The sequence below is a fragment of the Rana temporaria genome, chromosome 1 (genome assembly GCF_905171775.1).
Source record: "Rana temporaria chromosome 1, aRanTem1.1, whole genome shotgun sequence".
NCBI lineage: Eukaryota > Metazoa > Chordata > Amphibia > Anura > Ranidae > Rana > Rana temporaria.
In genome coordinates, this window is record NC_053489.1 from 488,501,159 (window position 1) to 488,519,499 (window position 18,341).

An 18,341-nucleotide genomic window follows, 5' to 3' on the forward strand; every position below is an offset into this window, starting at 1 on the left:
AGATTGATTTGAATTCTTTGCATGGGAAGCAAATGCAAATTAATTGAATGAATATAAAGCAGCTAAGAGCTGCTAAAGATAGACATGTGTTTGGTAGTGATAAAATAAATGATATGCGTATTTATCCTTACCTGCAGCACACAATCTGACACTTTTTTAGCAACTGGGTAGAGCCTTTAAAAATAGAATTATGCTTATTGAATTTTTCAGGGCTAACTTACAGCCCAAGGACAAAATTAATCTTTACTCCACCTATTTGTCCACATTTGCAGTTCGATCACTTTCAACAAAATCACTGAAGTAAGACCGGTCATATAGGGTCTAAGTGTTTCAAGTGATTGGACCATATTCAAGTATGGTTAGCATTATTGGAGTTATGTACATTTTGATAAATAAGAGCAGTGTTCAAATAACAAAAGTGTAAGCTCAGGGGCTATAATCGTTTTCCTTGCTTTACTCTTTAATGAAATCTCCCATTTCAGATGCAATTGTTACAAGATAATAAGTATTTTTCATTTAACCTGCCAGTGTTCATAAAGTTATGATTGATTGGTGTATACCCTCAATATACTTTTCTCCCTTTTCTTATATTCTTCTACAATTCCACATTTTTTTATTTTTATACCTCTATGCATCTATAAATGAATACATCTATATACACAAATCCCCATGCATATCAAAGACAAGCACGTCAATACCTATTATCCCAGTAAGATAATCCCAAAAAAACTTTAATGTCAATGTCAGTGCCAGTTGACATATATGGATAGCCAGTTCAATATTTGCATTGCCAATATATTTCTTTGGGCTCATCTAGGGGGTCTTTATTAATAAATCTATCTTCACAGGCTCGGCGACCCACTGTAACAAAACATATCACACTGTTTTGTTACAGCGTTTCATCACAATTACATATATGATGCAGTCTGTCACTAGCATTAACACAGTGTTTTTTTTTCTTATTCCACCTTTAACTTTGTTTTTGTACCTGTTGACCCTGTTATTTTACAACTTCCTTTATCAGAAAAAGTGGAAGTTAGAGGGTTGAGCCAAACTGCTTACCACTGACAAGGGTGCCTACAAGGATCAGTTTTCTTTTATTAAAACTTTTATTCCAAAAGGAAAAAATGGAAACCATTTCTGTAACTGCTTAAACAGTGTTAGCTAAGTTTGGCTTTTATTTGTTAGTCACTTCTGTGAAATCCATTTAGATCTTTAACATACTAGTTCTTCTAAAGCTACCATCTCCAGACAGTGCTGCTGTCTAAGGTTGCTCTTCCAAGCATAGTGGAGCCCTCACAGGAAGTGCATTACTAACCAGATCACCAGATGAAAATAAAGGAAAAATAAGCATGGTATTACAATTTTGTTTTTGAATTTTAATCCCCAATACTGACTAAATGGAATGTGTTTGATTGATGGTTCCGGGTGAGTACTCATGGTGTGTAGGATAGTGTTATTTGCTGTTGCCTTGCAATATAACAATGTAGCTATCACCCCCACCTGACCCAAACGTATCTCAACATCAAGAAAATAAACTTTTTTTTGGTCTAGCTCATTGCAAAATCTAGATTAAATCCATTAGTTCCCAATATATGCAGAAGTCTCACTAATTCTGTTTTATTTCCTGCTCCTAGGATTAATATGTCATCGATGTACCTGTGCCATGCCCATAACATTAGTGTACTTGTAACCAGTAGGGTAACCAGGGAGACCATCACTTCATCAGTTTTCAAAACCTTAATTGTGTTAATACCCTATACTCAAGTGTTAACAAAATCCCATCGTTTTCTTGTTAATGAATGTCCTCCCTAATAGTTCATAGACAATTTGTATAAATTTATTTGATAACCATTAATTATTTGAGAAAACATTTCTTTATCAACTTTTTTTTCTTAGAATGTCTAAACACATTTGACATACTGGGCATTACTCATATATTTCCACCATTATTAGAGGGTTTTATTGTAATTTTTTTGGAAGTTGTCCAGGGTGTGTTACTGAGATTTTGTTAAATTAGAGAAATTTCTATATTTCACTTTTTCACTTTTTTTGTACAGAGTAGGTAAGTTGACAGGCTTGGCTGGTAGCCAAGTCTATGTTGTTATATCTGGGTCAGGGGAGTGACTCAGGGAGGCTGGTATGACTCACCAGCAGCTTCTCTAAGATCTCCCCCTACTTTTAGAAACTGATAGAAGATTCTAAAAGAATGGGAGTGGAGGTGAAGAGGAGCTGCCTGGAGTATTCATTAGTACCCTGACCAATCCCCAACAGATGTGTTGGCAGAGGGAAGGACCCCTCAAATACTTAGGGTCGGCCCAGCTGGGGCAGTGGAGTTTGGGTGGCAAATGGAGATGGAGTGTTAGGCTGTCAGTGGCCCTTGTAGGTTCACCCTAGTCTAGAGAGGGGGACCTTGGGCTAGGGCTTGGGTGCAGTATGATACACTCATTATGACACACCTCTGTCCAGGAGGCACAGGAGAAAGGTTGAGGACAACAGGAGAACACTGCCAGGCACATTTCCAGGAAGGAAGACAGCCAGGAGGGTTGGTGAGTGTTCAGTCAGAGGACTGAGAGGCATACCTGAGAGGACTGGGTGCAAGAAATCTGTTATAGATATACACAGTAGATGCAGCGCTAGATAGTATTTTAAAAAATATCAAAGTGAAAAAAAGGTAAAAAAAAGGAAAACTAAAGCAGAGTCCCACTGAAAATCCAGTCCATAGATAACTAAGGAGTAATACCCATCCGTGCAAGTAGAGGTATGAACCCGCAAAGAAGAAATCGTGACAAGATCCTTTAAACAAAAATGCATCCAGCTCGACACCCAGGTGAATAGGTAGCCTGCTTACCGGATAGCTATGACCACTAAAAAGTACTCTTGCCCAGCTCAGGAAAAATGACGGTCTCCCCGGGACCTTAGGTATTATCCAGAACTGCAACTATTATCTGGTAGTGCTCAAAAACATAAAATATAAGCTCCCATAGTGCAGTAATTGGAATAAATATATTTAATAAAATGAATAAGTTGCACTTACAAAATAGAAGCCATATAGTAGCGAAACAGCAGCATATCTTAAAAAGCAAAACCGCGGCATCTCCATCCACTTCACTTCCTGTGTTGTTCGCCCATTAACCATCTAGGAAAGAGAACGTGATTACGTCACCGTCGTAGGCTCCACCCTGAGATTGGCAGAGTGGTTGTGTCATCACAATTGGTGGTTTTATACACCTCCAGCACCATCTTAACTACTGGCTGCTGGAAAGATGTAATGGACAAGAAAATGGCGCCACCATTTTAACTGCTGGCCACCAATGAAAATTAAGGAAGTGCCAAGGTAAAGGGAATAAAACATAAACGCCCGCCATCTATTGGCAGAAATGCAAATTTATTGAATAGAAAAGATCCAAAGAATAGAAATCATTAGACATTAGCGGTGTGTCTTTAACTTGAGTTCAGTAAAATTATCTCAAGGTGAACAGAAAGTCCTTAGTCAGGGACCCCTCCTCATAGGCTTAACAAATTCGAGACATTTATCAACGTGCATAAATTTATTCATAAGATGAATATAAAAATACATTTTATTCCAAATCCTATAGAAAATTATTGTTCACAGTATTCTATCCCAATCTGTCACTGGTAATATGGGTAATTCCATATCTCAGATTATGACAGGAGGTGAAGTTAAAGTCTCATACGGATTTTCCAATGCTTCATTGTCTAATCCCCCCGGTTTTGTTGCCCCGTCAGTACAAGTATTTAAAGAATTGGTACTGAATGATTTGATAGCGCTTAACCACTTCCAGACCTTAGGTGTTTTTCAGATTTGGTGTTTGCAAGACTAAAACAGTTTTTTCTGCTAGAAAATTACTTAAAACCCCCAAACCTTATATATTTTTTTCTAACACCCTAGAGAATAAAATAGTGGTCATTCCAATACTTTTTGTCACACCGTATTTGCGCAGCGGTCTTACAAGCGCACTTTTTTTGGAAAAAAATCACTTTTTTGAATTAAAAAATAAGACAACAATATTTTTATATATTGTGAAAGATAATGTTACGCCAAGTAAAATGATACCCAACATGTCACGCTTAAAAATTGCGCCCGCTCGTGGCATGGCGTCAAACTTTTACCCTTAAAAATCTCGATAGGCGATGTTTAAAAAATTCTAGAGATTGCATTTTTTTAGCTACAGAGTAGGCCTAGGGCTAGAATTATTGCTCTCGCTCTCACGATCGCGGCAATACCTCACTTGTGTGATTTGAACACCGTTTTCATATGCGGGCGCTACTCGCGTAAGCGTTCGCTTCTGCGCGCGAGCTCGTCGGGACGGGGCGCTTTACAAATTTTTTTTTGTTTTCTTATTTATTTTGATTTATTTTATTACTTTTTACACTGAAAAAAAAAATTATCACTTTTATTCCTATTATAAGGAATGTAAACATCCCTTGTAATAGAAAAAAGCATGACAGGTCCTCTTAAATATGAGATCTGGGGTCAAAAAGACCTCAGATCTCATAATTAGACTAAAATGCAAAAAAAAAAAAAAAAATATTTGAAACTGTCATTTTTTCAAGTGACAAAAAAAATTGTCTCTTTAAGGCCCCGTACACACGACCAAACATGTATGCTGAAACTGGTCCGCGGGCCAGTTTCAGCATACATGTTCGGTCGTGTGTAGGCGCGAGCGGGCCAAATTCCAGCAAACATTTGCCCGCCGGGCCTTTTCCCAGCGGGCAAATATTCGTGGACGTGTTTTAAAACCGTCCGCTGGAATCCTGCCCGCTCGGACATGTACGGTCGTCAGTACAGACCTACCGTACATGTCCAGGCGCCCGCCGTCCCTCGCATGCGTCGAATGACTTCGACGCATGCGTGGAAGCCTTTAAATGGCAGGCCCGCCCACGTCTCTGCGTCATCGCCGCGTCATCGTCGCGGCGACGACGCGGACACGCCCCGCGTATTGTTTACGCGCGGACTTCTGTACGATGGTGTGTACAACCATCGTACAGAAGCCCTCTGGCAGGCATGTACGGTGAAAACGGTCCGACGGACCGGTTTCACCGTACATGTTTGTTCGTGTGTACCCGGCCTAAGAGGCTGGGCGGGACTGACGTTTTGACGTCACTTCCGCCCAGCAGAGCTATGGGGACGGGCGAAGGAGATTTTTCCTTCAGTCTCGTCCCCAGTCACCAGCCGAACGGTCCCGATCGCCTCCGCCACTACCGACGGCTCCGGTAAGCGGCGGAGGGCGTGGGAGAGCGGCAGGAGGGGGGGGCCCTCTCCCGCCACTGATAACGGTGATCTCGTGGCGAATTTGCCATGGAGACCGCCGTTATCGTGTACCAGACCGCGCCCACTAAAGATCGATACCTCGGTTGTGGCAGCAGCTGCTGCCGTTACCGAGATATCAATCTTTAAAAATAGGACGTACATCCTCGTGCGCAGGTCTGGAAGTGGTTAAAACTTCAAAAACTAGAAGTACAAATTAATTAATTTCAACGTAATCTCAAACAGATCTGGGAGCCTAATGACATAGTCATATGCCCCGCTGATAAAGGGGATGGTATTGTCATTCTAAACAAATCCCATTACGTAGAAGAGATGAACAGGCTTTATATGATGTAACTTACACCATTAACCTCTGATCCTATAGTAACATTTAAGAGTGAAATTTTGAGCTTGATTGATTACAGCAAGGGATTTTGAATAAAAAAGAGAAGGCATATATGGTGCCCACTGTTCCGCGGGTACTGGTTATATACTATTTGCCCAAAATTCACATAGATCTCAAAGCCTCCATGTCGCCCTATCATTAGTGGCATAGACTCGGTGACAGCGAGTATAGGCAGATATGTGGATAATTTCCTACAGCCACTTCCTTTTACTTGAGGGATACAGCACAAGTTATAAACCTGTTGGATGGGTGTGAGTGGAGAGGGGGTTACATTATGGCAACAGCAGATGTGGCCTCTCTCTATACTGTCATATCCCACCAGCAAGGGTTTGAAGCAGTGAACTTTTATCTTGAACAGGATCAGTCCTTGTTGCAATTATAGAGGGATGTTTTTAAGTTTTGCAACAGGCCATAACTATTTTTGGTTTGGGGGTGGTCTCTTTTTGCAAGCTTGTGGCGTAGCGATAGGCGCCAAGTTTGCGCCCAGCTTAGCCAATTTATTTATGGCCCAGTGGGAGCAAGAGTGTTTAGATACTGACCCCCCCAGAGAGCTACGTCTCTGGAGAAAGTACATCGATAATGTGCTTCTCCTGTGGGAGGGAGGCGTTTTTCTTAAGACTTAATCAGAATGATAGAGGTATTTATTTACAATATGAGGCGAGCCATTCTCAGATTCATTTTCTTGATCTGAATATCACAGTCAAGAATTGACGTCTCATTACCAGCACATATTTTAAGGATACCAATCACAATGCTTACATACCTTTATCTAGCTGCAACTATACATCATGGCTTAGCACAGTCCCTAAAGGTCAATTCCAACGTATTAGGCATAACTGCACGGAAATTTCAGATTACCATCAGCAGGCACAAATTTTGAAACAAAGGTTTTTAGATAAAGGATATCTTGAAAAATAAATTGATGAAACCATCAGTAATGTTGCTAATATGGATAGGTGCAATATGCTAAATAGAACTAGAGAGGTCAATCATGCACCCGAGATTAATCACGCACCAGACAATAAATTTGGTAGGTCCATGATTACAGGATATTCCAACCAGCTTTTCTCTGTCAAAAAAATTCTTACCAGGAATTTGGGTATACTAAAAAATGATAAAGTACTTGGTTCAGTCATCCCAGATTGTCCTGTAGTAATATACAGGGGGAGGGGGCTCCTTCTTTAAGACACAGCATTGCTCCGAATGTGGTCAATCCCCCAAAAAACATTGTTTTTCAATCTTTGAAAGTTTTTTTTTTCATGTCGGAAATGTAGTATCTGTCAGATAAACTCTTTCAGGGGGCGTAAATGTGTAGACATGTGCACAGAAATTTTTTTCTTTTTTTTGTTCTGTTTCGTATCGTTCCGTAGGTTCGTTTCCGTTCGTTTTTCGTAAGACGCCCGTTTTCCTGTTCGTTCCCGTTCGTTTTTCGTACGACGAGATTTTTTCGTATTCCGATCGTTTCGTATTTCCGTTACCGTTTTATTTTCGTACATGCGGGATGGTTCGTTATTCTGTTTAATTCATGTTCGTTACTTGTTAGACAATAATTTTCGTGAATTTTCGTCAATGATTTGCATTCTGTGTTTTGGATTCCTTTTTTTGTTCGTGTTTTCGGTCGTGTGTTCATGTGACATCTATGACAATTTGTTGTGGATGTCATGTGGGCATGCGACTGAAGATACGAACAGAAAAAGGATTTTCGTCATTTTGCACTTTCGTAAATATATCGCGGGATTCGTGGCACTTTCAACACGCGGCTCATCCATATTAACGATTGTTAAGCCCCATACACTTGGTCAGACTTTTTTACCAACAAACATAAAAACGATCGTTTTCCGTTCATTCTCAGAAAATTTGTTCGTTTTTAAACTCCATCAGAAAACCATTTTTGGGTTCAAAAGTCTGGCCAACTGATCTCCCTTCAGATGAAAATCCACAGAAAAGTTTATTTGGCTTTACTGTACTACTCAGCACAAAAGAGAAGCTGCTTTACTACAGTAGGTGTTTGTGATATTGTGTTTTTAGCACGACAGCGTCGCGCTGATACTCGGCGACAGGGTGCCGAGATCTCCCCGACACCTCGCACTCACTGGAATAGTGACAGCACATCCCAGCAAGCGCGTCATAGAAGCGACGGGAGATCCGACTTGGATTCCCGCCAATTCTACACGTGTGCGGCGTTTGTTATGAATCCTGAGGGGGAAGTCCCCGCCGGATTTTAAATAAAAATCCGGCATGGGTTCCCCCCTCAGGAGCATACCGGGCCCTTGGGTCTGTCATGGGTTGCAGGGAGAGCCCCCCTACGCCGAAAAAAACGGCGTAGGGGGTCCCCCTACAATCCATACCAGACCCGTATCCAAAGCACGCTACCCGGCCAGCCAGGAAGGGAGTGGGGACGAGCGAGCGCCCCCCCCCCCCTCCTGAGCCGTACCAGGCTGCATGCCCTCAACATGGGGGGGTTGGGTGCTCTGGGGCAGGGGGGCGCACTGCGGCCCCCCCACCTCAGAGCACCCTGTCCCCATGTTGGAGGACAGGGCCCCTTCCCGACAACCCTGGCCGTTGGTTGTCGGGGTATGCGGGCGGGAGGCTTATCGGAATCTGGGAGCCCCCTTTAATAAGGGGGCCCCCAGATACCGGCCCCCCACCCTAAGTGAATGAGTATGGGGTACATCGTACCCCTACCCATTCACCTGCAAGAAAAGTGGTAAAAACACAAATAAACCACACAGGGTATTAAAATATTTTATTTTTCTGCTCCGGAGGCCTCCCCTGTCTTCTTTATTAGCTCTTTTACCAGGGGAGGCTTCTTCTTTGACGTCTTCGGGTGGGTGGGGGCCGCCGTCTGGTTCTCTTCCACCGCCGGGGGGGGGTCGCTTTTAAAAAAGCCCCCACCCCCCGGCGGGTTTCCTCCGGCGTCTTCGGCGGGGCTCTTCTTCTTCCGCTATCCCGACGGGTCTTCTCAACTCTCCGGGGGTCTCCTTCTGTCTTCGCCGCTCTCCGCTCTTGACTCGGCGCACCCCGGTTCTTCGTCTCGCTGTCCGGTGTCTTCTTCCGTGCTGTACGTCTTCTCCTTCCGTGCTGTGATGAGTTCTTCTTCCGCGCTGTGACGTCATGTTCTTCACTTCTCTTCTTCTCCCGATGTTGACTCGCCGGTCCTCCTCGCTGAAATGACGGATGCGCGCCTTGCATCGGACCTATATAGGCCTCACAATCCCATCATGCTCTGTACCTACCCATGTGATACCTACCCACGTGGTAGGTATCACATGGGTAGGTACAGAGCATGATGGGATTGTGAGGCCTATATAGGTCCGATGCAAGGCGCGCATCCGTCATTTCAGCGAGGAGGACCGGCGAGTCAACATCGGGAGAAGAAGAGAAGTGAAGAACATGACGTCACAGCGCGGAAGAAGAACTCATCACAGCACGGAAGGAGAAGACGTACAGCACGGAAGAAGACACCGGACAGCGAGACGAAGAACCGGGGTGCGCCGAGTCAAGAGCGGAGAGCGGCGAAGACAGAAGGAGACCCCCGGAGAGTTGAGAAGACCCGTCGGGATAGCGGAAGAAGAAGAGCCCCGCCGAAGACGCCGGAGGAAACCCGCCGGGGGGTGGGGGCTTTTTTAAAAGCGACCCCCCCCCGGCGGTGGAAGAGAACCAGACGGCGGCCCCCACCCACCCGAAGACGTCAAAGAAGAAGCCTCCCCTGGTAAAAGAGCTAATAAAGAAGACAGGGGAGGCCTCCGGAGCAGAAAAATAAAATATTTTAATACCCTGTGTGGTTTATTTGTGTTTTTACCACTTTTCTTGCAGGTGAATGGGTAGGGGTACGATGTACCCCATACTCATTCACTTAGGGTGGGGGGCCGGTATCTGGGGGCCCCCTTATTAAAGGGGGCTCCCAGATTCCGATAAGCCTCCCGCCCGCATACCCCGACAACCAACGGCCAGGGTTGTCGGGAAGGGGCCCTGTCCTCATCAACATGGGGACAGGGTGCTCTGAGTTGGGGGGGCCGCAGTGCGCCCCCCTGCCCCAGAGCACCCAACCCCCCCATGTTGAGGGCATGCAGCCTGGTACGGCTCAGGAGGGGGGGGGGGCGCTCGCTCGTCCCCACTCCCTTCCTGGCTGGCCGGGTAGCGTGCTTTGGATACGGGTCTGGTATGGATTGTAGGGGGACCCCCTACGCCGTTTTTTTCGGCGTAGGGGGGCTCTCCCTGCAACCCATGACAGACCTAAGGGCCCGGTATGCTCCTGAGGGGGGAACCCATGCCGGATTTTTATTTAAAATCCGGCGGGGACTTCCCCCTCAGGATTCATAACAAACGCCGCACACGTGTAGAATTGGCGGGAATCCAAGTCGGATCTCCCGTCGCTTCTATGACGGCTCTGTCTCCATCGCGGCAAGCCAGCTCGGCGCTGGCTCCCGCGATGGGGCTCGTAGGTGCTCAATCTCGCCGAGAAAGAGAGCGAGATTGACACAAAATCGGGTTCACCTACTGTAACTACACTCACTGCCCATTCAAAAAAACGAAAATTACATCTGTGGCAAGGGATTTGCATTCTGTGTTTTGGGTCCTTTTTCTTTTGGTGTTTTCGGTCGTGTGTTTGTGTGACATCTGTGGCAAAAGATTTGCATTCTGTTGAATCCAAAATACGAACAGAAAAAAGGAATTCAAAATACAGGGTGCGGGTCTTTTGTTGTGGATGTCATATGAGCATGCGACTGGGGATGCGGACAGGGAAAGGATTCAAACAAAATGCAGATTGCGGGTCTTTTGTTGTGGATGTCATATGAGCATACGACTCAGGCCCCGTACACACGACCGAGTTTCTTGGCAGAATTCAGCCAGAAACTCGGTCGGAGCTGGATTCTGGCGAGAAACTCGGTCGTGTGTACACTTTTCAGCGAGGAAGCCAACGAGGAACTCGTCGGGCCGAAAAGAGAACATGTTCTCTATTTTCTCGTTAGTCAATGGGAAAAGTCGGCCCACCGAGTTCCTCAGCGGCTTCCACACTGAACTCGACGAGGAACTCGATGTGTTTGGCACGTTGAGTTCCTCGGTCGTGTGTACGGGGCCTGAGGGTGCGAACAGAGAAGGGATTCAAACAAGATACAGAGTGCAAATCTTTTGTTGTGGATGTCGTGTGAACATACGGCTGAGGATACGAGCAGAGAGGGGATTCAAACAGGATACAGAATGCAAATCTTTTGTTGTGGATGTCGTGTGAACATACGGCTGAGGATACGAACAGAGAGGGGATTCAAACAAAATACAGAATGCAAATCTCTTGTTGTAGGTGTCATGTGGACATGCGGCTGAGGATACGAGCAGAGAGGGGATTCAAACAGGATACAGAATGCAAATCTTTTGTTATAGATGTAATTTTCGTTCTTTTGCCGTTTTCGTTTTGTCGTATTTTCGTCAGATCGTTCGTTTGTATTTGCGGTTGTTCATTATGCGGCTCATTCGTAATCCCGTCGTTTTCGTATTTTGGTGCTTTAATTTTTTCGTATGTACACATTATTCTGCGGGTACGAAAATGAAAATTTTCGTACGAAAATAACATTCGTACGAACGGCAATGCACATATCTATAAATGTGAGACCTTTCAATTCACAGAGGCAAATAGGATATATATAATATAGAATCTTTCATCACCTGTTCAACTCAATATGTTGTTTAGATGATTCAATGTCCATGTTCTAAACAGTATACTGTATTGGACTTACTAAGAGAGAATAGCATGTACGACTAGCTGAACATGTGGGGAATATTAAGCAAGGTTTCAAAAAACATAATTTATCAAGACTTTATGCTAAACATAATGATAGGAAATTGAAAGGGACTTTATTGTTGGCCCTTGATAAAAATCCGACCCAATTGGAGGGGGACAGATATGGTCAGATCCATCTATAGACTTGAAACTAGATGGATTTTTGATATGAAATTCTATGTGTACTTTGGTTTAAATGTTGATTGGGACATTTTTTTTTTTTTTTTTTTTATAAAACAATTTTTTTTTTTTTTTATCCTTTTTGTCCTTTTTAATTTTTTATGCTTTATTAGCATAATTTCATGCCATATTATCTTTATATTTTTAAATTCTTAGATTGGTTAATACTAGTATTATTGACATTGTCCTGTATACAAAATTGTGGTACTTGCATTCCTTCATTATCCTTCTTTACCTTTGTTATTGTTTCACCATCTATTAGAAATACTATCTTTTCTCTTCAATAAATTTGCATTTCTGGCACTAGATGGCGGGTGTTTACATTTTATTCCCTTTACCCTGGCACTTCCTTATTCTTTATTGGTGGCCAGCAGTTAAAATGGCAGCGCCATTTTCTTGTCTATTACATCTTTCCAGCAGCCAGTAGTTAAGATGGCGCTGGAGATGTATAAAACCAACATACCTGATTACACAACCACTCGGCCAATCCCCAGACAATGTCCGTTAGTGCCGAAACACGTAGGGTGGAGCCTACGATGATGATGTCATCACATTCTCTTTCCCAGATGGTGGATGGGCTAACAACACTGGAAGTAAAGTGAAGTGGATGGAGACGCCACGGTTTTGCTTTTTGAGATATGCCGCTGTTTCACTACTATATACTATATATATTAAATATATTTATTCCAATTACTATGGGAGCTTCTCATTTATGTTTTTGAGCACTACCAGATAATAGTTGCAGTTCCGGATAATACATAAGGTCCTGGGGAGACCGTAATATTCCATGAGCTGGGCGAGACTACTTTTTAGTGTTCATAGCTATCCGTAAGCAAGCTCAGGCTAAGTAATTCACCTGGGTGTCAAGCTGGACGCATTTTTGTTTAAAGGATTTTGTCACGATTTCTTCTTTGCGGTTTCATATCTCTACCTGCACGGATGTGTGTTATCTATGGACTGGGTTTTCAATGTGACTCTGCTTTAGTTTCCCTTTTTTTTCACTTTGATATTTTGTAAATTATTATCTAGCACTGCATTTACTTTGTATATTTATTTTGTTTGAGTTTTTGGTACTAGACTTTAAGGTGCTGGCAGTTGTATTCACTTTCATATTTAGATTTACACTTATTTTTTGCTACACTACCAAAAGGGCCTGCAGTCTCTGTCTGTAAGGGGCAGTTGCTATGGTCTGATGGGACTCTTGTCAGACCATCCTTACAGTGCCAGCTGGTTCTGAGAGTTATTGTTGTACAAGCCAATTTGTGCTAGAGGTAGAAGTAGAAGTGTGTATACAGGCTGTATATAGTTTGTGTCCCTGAAGAGTTCTGAGTTTGATCAAGTGGGCATCCCATAATACCCTCAACCCTATCCAAGTTCAATACCCCTAATAAAAAAAACAAAGCTGCAAGGACTGATTCTTGACTTCAGCATGTGTTGGAAAATTCTGTGTCCCTGGCTGTGCAGGATGGGGTATCTTTCATTCACTGGTGGCTCCTGCGGGGGTAGTGCTACATATTGTTAAAGAAAGATTTTTCATAACATAATATATGTACTTTGTATGATCCTGAGATCCTAGTATTTGTCAGCTGCAGCTTTTCCCTTAATGATACAGTGCTGAATTTGTCGTATCTTTATGTCCATACAGATTTATTTTGTTCAATTTGCATAAAGAAAATTCCAATGAGATTTCTAGACAATCCTTTTGACACATAACTTGCTTTTTTGTTTTTGACAAGAGTTCTATAGACTTTCTGATGTCCACTGTCAGTTCTAGACACTATGCCGATATTTTAGAAGGAGCTTTTACCTTTTATTTGAGAAGTTGTTTATATATGCACTCAAATGGACTACCGATTTGGAACAATCTGGCTTTGTTATCATGAATCTTATAAACAGCATTGTCTACTCCCTGGCTAAGATTAAGCTCACACCTTTTTTTGCATGCTGAAGACAGGGCTGAATTTTGCACACCCAAATTTGTCTTTGCTTAAAGCAAACCTGCATGTTGGCAATACTAGGCAAAGTTAAGGGGTTATACTCACAATGGTACATCATACTTGATATGATGTACCATTGTGAGACACCTTACCCAATGCTCTTCTGTCACATCAAGCTGTTTTCAAAGCTTCAGAAATACCTAATACTTTCAAGTACAAGGGGCAATTTGAAATTCTCCTTGCCCCTTCAAAAATGCAGTACTCGCTACCCAGGGCTGGTGCAAGGATTTTTGACACCATAAGCAAAACTTCATTTTGCAGTCCCCCCCAGGTTACACCCCTGACTTCCCCCCATTTGCCCTACCCATGTATTCCCCACCTATTTAATGGAATTTTTACTATTTTTGTTACTTGATTCCTCTCTGTTTAGTCAGGTGTATGCCACTGCTAATATTTGAAACAGCATCTACAAACAGCAATAACACTTGTCTGTTGTAGCTTACTGGTTCAGCTTGTTAACAAATAGTGATGGTTCATCATGATGCCATTTACGTTATAACCCTGCCACAAATGATGTTGCTGTCAAAGACTAGATGTACTTCATGCTCCTTTACATCCTACACACAGGAGTATGTCCCTTTTTTAACAGCAACATGGGCAAGTACACCATGAAGGCATGTCAAGACAAATAGTCAATAAAGTCTTGATAAGCCATTTGTAGAAAAGGAGAGCTGTGGGACTTTAAATGAGGCAACCGCCATGTCAAATATAAACAGAAACATAAAATATTACAGTATATAATTTATTGTTAAATTGTATCAAATTAATAGGTAGTCACATGACTTACACTAAATATGCTGCTACATAGCATGCAATACAAATGGAAATTCACATAATAATTGTACATAAAATAAATGGGTTAAAAGACATAATAGGGACAGGTAACTTAGGGCATCTATTGGCACTCTACGCGTTTCCTGGAATTGCAGCTATTCATCAGGAGTGTTGTAACATAATATACTGGAAAGGAAATGGACAAGGATTAATAATGATACCCTTAGAATAAGGAGGGACAGAGAGACTATGTCCCAACAAGGTGGGGACAAACTTAGATACTCACTACACGTCCCCAAGGCCAAGCCTGGTGTCCGCCAGGGAAAATGGGGTGACAAGCATGATGTCTCCCCAGTGTTGAGACGGGGACCCCTCCAAGGACGGAGAACAGTGTCCAGAGCACACAACTATAGTTCATTGGATCACGCTGTGACCACCGTGCTGTGCACCAGAGCACAGCACGGTGGTGATTACGCTGTGACCACCGTGCTGTGCTCTGGACTAGGGATGAGCTTCGAGTTCGAGTCGAACTCATGTTCAACTCGAACATTGCATGTCTTATATAGGGGAGGCGAGGCCACCCATCACATGACCCCGCACCCTCTGACGCACCCTCTGCTACGTCACTGGGGAAGTCTTCCCTTGTGTCAGAGGGTGCGGGGTCACGTGACGGGTGGCCCCTATGTAAGAAATGTCAAAGCTCCAGCCGCGTCATTCTGCTGGGCTGTGTCCGGTGGAGAGAGGCAGCCTCCGATGCTGTGCTCTGGAGCTCTGGATGCCAGAAGATCTTCTCATCGCTGGACCGGAGAGGAGATCACCCGTCGCTGCATACAGACAACGTTGGAGCAGGGAGCCGGACCGAGTGGATTACCACAGCTGGATTTTTTATTCTTTTTTTTTTATTAATAAAGGACTTTTTTCTATGGTGTGTGTGTGTTTTTTCCAACTATTTACACTTCCTTTGTGAAATGATTACCAATTCACATAGGGGGGGCAGGATCTGGGGGTCCCCTTTGTTAAGGGGGTATTCCAGATTCTGATAAGCCCCCTGCCCACAGACCCCCACAACCACCGGGCAAGGTTTTTTGGGATGAGGCCCTTGTCCCCATCAACATGGGGACATCCTCCCCATGTTGAGGGCATGTGGCCTGGTACGGTTCAGGAGCGGGGGGGGCGCACTCTGTCCCCACCTCTTTTCTGCGGCCGGCCAGGTTAACGTGCTCAGATAAGGGGTCTGGTGTGGATTTTTGGGGGAACTCCACGCCATTTTTTTTTTAATCTGGGGTGGAGTTTCCCTTAAAATCCACACCAGACCTGAATGACCTGGTAATTGAATTTGGGGGGACCCCCACGCTATTTTTTTTTATTTTTATGAATGAATTCTCTCTGAATTGCCAGAGCCGACAATTCATTATAGCCACAAGTAAGTTTTAAGTGTCTTTTTTTCTTTCAGAAATGACACTTTGTGCAGAGACAGTTCTAAGTACGGGAGACATGCGCTATTTCATGTGCTAACTTTACACCCCCCCTAGGTACGAAATTTAAAGGAATATTTCACTTTTATTGTTTCACTTTTAGCATTATTAAATTCACTGCTCCTGAAAAAATTGCAGTTTTTAAAACTTTTTTTTGCATTGATACATGTCCCCTGGGACAGGACCCAGGTCTCCAAACACTTTTTAGGACAATATCTTGCATATTAGCCTTTAAAATTAGCACTTTAGATTTCAAACGTTCGAGTCCCATAGACTTTAATAGGGTTCTAAAGTTCACGCAAACGTTTGGTGTGTTCGCAAGTTCTGGTGCAAACCGAACAGGGGGGGTTTGGCTCATCCCTACTCTGAATGCTGTTCTCCATCCTCGGAGGGTTCCCCCGTCTCAACCCCGGGGGAGACATCATGCCTGTCATCTCCATTTTCCCTGGCAGACACCGGGCTTGGCCTTGGGGCTGTGTAGTGAGTATCTAAGTTTGTCTCCGCCTTGTTGGGACAGAGCCTCTCTGTCCCTCCTTATTCTAAGGGTATCATTATTAATCCTTGTCCATTTCCTTTCCAGTATATTACGTTACAACACTCCTGATGAATAGCTGCAATGCCAGGAAACGCGTAGAGTGCCACTTGATGCCCTAAGTTACCTGTCCCTATTATGTCTTTTAACCCATTTATTTTATGTACAATTATTATGTGAATTGTCATTTGTATTGCATGCTATGTAGCAGCATATATGTAAGTCATGTGACTACCTATTTATTTGATACAATGTGACAATAAATTACGTACTGTAATATTTTACGTTTCTGTTTATATTTGACATGGTGGTTGCCTCATTTAAAGTCCCACAGCTCTCCTTTTCTACAAATTAATTTAGGGATGGAGGTCGCCATGTGTGCTATAGTGTGTGTGCCAGGTCACATCCAATTCACTGTTTCTTGATAAGTCATGTTGGAATATATGAATTGGTAAGACATACTGTAGGTCATGCAATTGGCAAGTATTCACTACCAAGTGTGAAGAACAAAACCACACTTAGTCTCTGACTCTCCATCGTTTTGTTGTCAGGGACCATAGAGAGGAGACACAGCACAAGAAAAGCTGGGGTAAGACGTGAAGAGGGGCATTTTGGGTACTGTGGTGGAGAAAGATGCAATGTTACCACACTACACTTTAAAAATGAGACAGAAAGCCTGCCAAGCAGAGCGATCATGTTAAAGGTAAAAAAAAGTGCCCATTGTCTTTGAAAAACAACACAACTATGGTTTCAGATTGATTGGCAAATGTTTCGAGCTGCATGCTTGCTAGGTTTGCAAGAGACAAACGTACTTCAGTATGAAACAGAAGGATAACTAATGGATAACAACATGTTAGAACACTTGCTATTAAATGGAAATTTGAAAGGCTTTAGAAAGGAAAGCTAAACTAAGGGCTCTTCACACTATAATGAGCGTGCATCGTAATGCATGTTAATGCACTGTAGATATGTATTGTTGTGCTTTGCCATTTAAAGTTAGTTGCACCACAATATACATCTAGAAAAAGAAACATAGATCTATGTTTGTCCCAAGCATGTTTGAAGCCATTTACTGTTGACTGACTCACTACCTCTGCTGGAAGTTTATTCCAAGTATCAACTACCCTTTCAGTAAAATAATACTTTCTAAAATTAGAACAACAGCAATACACCTAATTGAAGCGCATAATTCTCATCTTTCTGTTATGCCACGTACACACGATCATTTTTCAGGTTGTAAAAAACAACGTTTTTAAGGGTCTAGAAACGTTTTTTTCAACCCGCCCATTAAAACGGCCTTGCCTACACACGATTGTGAAAAAAAAAATGACGTATAACACGTACAATGGCACTATAAAGGGGAAGTTCCATTCGGATGACGTCACCCTTTGGCTGCTTTAGCTGATTTTGTGTTAGTAAAAGACGATTCGCGCTTTTCTGTCTGTTACAGCGTGATAAATGTGCTTACACCATTACGAACAGTAGTTTTACCAGAACAAGCGATCCCATCTCATAACTTGCTTCTGAGCATGCGTGGATTTTTTACGTCATTAAAGCCCACACACGACCATTTTTTACAACCCGAAAATGACAACATTAAAAACTTCGTAAAAAAATAGAGCATGTTCGAAAAAAAATTGGCCAGTTTTTCAGAACCCGAAAAATGCTCTGAAGCCCACACACAATCGTTTTTAATGACATTAAAAAAAATGTCATTTTTTACAACCCGAAAAATTATCGTGTGTACGCGGCATTAGGCATGTTGAAGATTTTCAGGTACAGCTACTATCAATTCACTTCAATGTGTCCCTTGTTTGGCACTGTAGTTCTTCCAACCAATTCCTACATCACTACTAAAGTGATAGATAGATTATTTGAAATTGGGTATTATTGTTGCAAGGTTTCCCATCTCCTGACAATGTTCTT

The 18,341-nt window shown here is 43.0% G+C and overlaps 1 protein-coding gene across 1 annotated transcript in view; it reads left to right on the forward strand.

The window, feature by feature from the left end:
- Positions 1-18,341, forward strand: part of LOC120918475 (bifunctional heparan sulfate N-deacetylase/N-sulfotransferase 3-like) — a 349,511-nt gene that overhangs the window by 136,211 nt on the left and 194,959 nt on the right. The window lies entirely within an intron of this gene.